Here is a 3291-nt window from a genome sequence, read left to right on the forward strand (position 1 = left end):
ATAACTAATAATCACTAACATGCATAAAATGAATTACTAGTTCTGATCTTTAGCAGTCAAAAGCACACTGGTCTCTTTAGCCTCACAAAGGCAGCTTGACGTTAGTTATACTCAAGTTATATTTATCTATGAAGCCAAATGAATCAGAACAGTTGGTCAAACTTCAAGCATGTCTTAAAGACATAAAGGCCTGGATGACCTGCAACTTCTTACTTCTAAACTCTGACAAAACTAAAGTTATTGTATTTAGGCCAGAAAATGTCATAAATCTGCTGTGTAATCATCTAGTTACTCTAGATGACATAGTCTTTGCCTCCAGTACTACTGTGAGGAACCTTGGAGTCATTGTTGACCAGGATATGTCCTTTAAATCACACATAAACCAAGTCTCTAGAAATGCCTTCTTTCACATGCGCAATATTGCAAAAATGAGGAGCATGCTGTCTCAAAGTGATGCTGAAAAACTGGTCCATGCATTTGTTACTTCCAGGCTGGACTACTGTAACTCTTTACTATCAGGATGTCCCAATAGTTCCCTAAAAAGCCTCCAGTTAATCCAAAATGCTGCAGCCAGAGTACTGACAGGAACTAGCTAGAGAGATCATATCTTTCCCATATTAGCTTCTCTCCACTGGCTCCCTGTAAAATTCAGAATAGAATTTAAAATCCTTCTCCTAACATACAAAGCCCTTAATGAGAAAGCTCCATCATATCTTAAAGACCTCGTAGAGCCTTATCATCCTAACAGAGCACTTCGCTCTCAGAGTGCAGGTTTACTTGTGGTTCCTAGAGTCCACAGAAGCAGAATGGGAGGCAGAGTAGAGCTGTAATTGGGCCTGAAAAGTTAGGCCCGACAGGGCCCGAGCCCAACAGAATTCGTCCCGAGCCCGGCCCGAGCCTGACAAGTACATTTTTGATTGACAGCCCGAACCCGTTTATAGCCCGACATTATTCAAATGTGCGCACAGCGCGCGCACGCAGCTTGTTTTAAGAGAACGTTACATTTCTTGCATTTTACATACACTGGGTCATTGTTCTCATTATGCACATGTTCAAAATGTTACCACACCTCAAACTTAGCTGCTGCTGGTGTAACCAAAAAATATACGCCAGAGGCAAGCCTTTGTTTCACCTCATCCATCTTCGTTCTTCGCAATGCATCTTTCTCGCGCTAATTGAAACACATCACGTGACCACTCATTTAACGTGCGAGCCCAAGTCCGACCTGAGTAAAAATGATAGAAATTAAGCCTGACCCGTCGGGCACCCAATGGGTACCTGACGGTCGGGTCGGGTTCGGGCTAAGAATTACAGCTCTAAGGCAGAGCCTTTAGCTACGATGCTCCTCTCCTATGGAACCAACTCCCAGTCTCAGTTTGGGAGGCGGACACCTTCTCTACCTTTAAGAGCAGACCTAAACTTTCCTTTTTGATAAAGCTTATATTTAGGGCTGGATCAGGTGACCCTGAGCCTTCCCTTAGTTATGCTGCTATAGACCTAGGCTGCTGGGGGGCCCCATGATGCTCTCATGGTTTCTCTCCTCTCCTTCCTTCCCTCTCCTCTCCCTCTATGCTTCTATATGCCACCATTACACATCACTAACTATGTGTCTCCTCTCTCCCGTAGTGTGTCCTCTCTCTCCCTGTACCTTTCTGTAGGTTGCCCTGGCTCTGGAGCTCTACAACTCTGATGAGCAGTCACCGGCCAAATCAACCTGACCAGTGTTTGATTGTTGTGTCTTGTTACTTTTCTTCTTTTGTCTCTCCTCTATCCACTCACCCCAACCGGTCGAGGCAGAAGGCCGCCAACCAAGAGCCGGGGTCTGTCGGAGGTTTCTTCCATTAAAGGAAGTTTTTCCTCCCCACTGTCGCCAAGTGCTGCTCAAGGGGGATTTGTTGGGTTTTCCCTCTATAATAACAGTGATAACAGTAAGGTCTGGACTTTACTTTGTAAAGTGTCCTGAGATGACTTTTGTTGTGATTTGGCGCTATACAAATAAAATTTGATTGATTGATTGATTGATTGAAGTCCCAAATCCAGGTACAGGGACACCGAGGTCTGTCATCTTCCTAATCAGCCTTCCTGGGCGAATGGTGTTGAATGCAGAACTGTAATCCAGGAAGAGCATCCTAGCATATGTACTGCTGTTGTCCAGGTGTTTCAGGGTATAGAATAAAGCCAGAGCCGTCGCATTGTCCACTGATCTGTTGGGGTCTGTCTAAGGTTGCTTCCGGCGGTCATACACACAATTCAGTGCATGAGAGCTCCCTCTATTATGGTACCTTAAGCTGCAAATGGTCAGTTTTTTAACGTTGGTGCATGGAGAGGGGCACAGCTCCCACTTCCTGCCCACTGTCTTAAGTGCTGAATTTTCTACAGATCCTGGTAGAAAGAAACCTGTCTACTGTGTAAGCTATGCCACTGCCATCTCTTCATGCCATGAAGTTTTTTGGTAAACGAACTGTGTTTTTGCACACCCGATGGTGAAATGTTTTCTCAGTGACATAGGCAGACAAGGCCTGTGACACGTTCAGTAGCACCTCAGTGGGATTTACCTCTGGTTTACACGCGCTCAGGGAACCCTGCTTTGAGCCCATAACAGAAATCTCTCTCAAACATCTCTCTCTGGAAACAGCACTTCTCTTAGCCCTAACTTCAGCTAAGCGAGTGGGCCATCTGTGTGCATTGTCTGTCTCACCGGCGTGCCTTCTCATACACGAAGATGGCAGCTCAGCCGTTCTGGGACCGAATCCTGCCTATGCATCAAAATAATAACATCCTTTGTTCGATCCAGAGTCATTACCTGGATGGGTTCTTTCCTCTGCCCCACAGAGATGAGTCAGAGAAAGAACTTCATGCTCTCTGTCCGGCGCACGTACTGTCCCATTATGTGGTGCGCACGGCAGCTGTCAGACAGCCACAACTGTTTTGTTCATTGTAAGAGACATTCTCTTGGACAGCCTTTATCCAAACCACGGCTATCTCACTGGCTGTGTGAGGCTATCACACAGGCTTACATGTTAGCTGGGTGTGATCCCCCACCTGGCATCAGAGCCCACTCTACCAGGGCTATTGCATCCTCCACTGCCCTCTTTTAAGGCTTGATCGTGGAGGACACCCGCACGGCAGCGTCATGGGCCGTATCTTTTGACCCTATTCTACCTTCTGGACGTGTCTGAGTTTTTCCACTGGCTCACTCGGTCCTGAGTGTTCTACGCGACCGAGTGGCTTCCCTCTTCGCACAACCGCCACCAAGTGCTGATTCCACACGTGGTTTCTCGTTTGGGGGAT

The sequence above is a fragment of the Monopterus albus genome, unplaced genomic scaffold (assembly GCF_001952655.1).
Source record: "Monopterus albus unplaced genomic scaffold, M_albus_1.0 scaffold31.1, whole genome shotgun sequence".
NCBI classification, from domain to species: domain Eukaryota; kingdom Metazoa; phylum Chordata; class Actinopteri; order Synbranchiformes; family Synbranchidae; genus Monopterus; species Monopterus albus.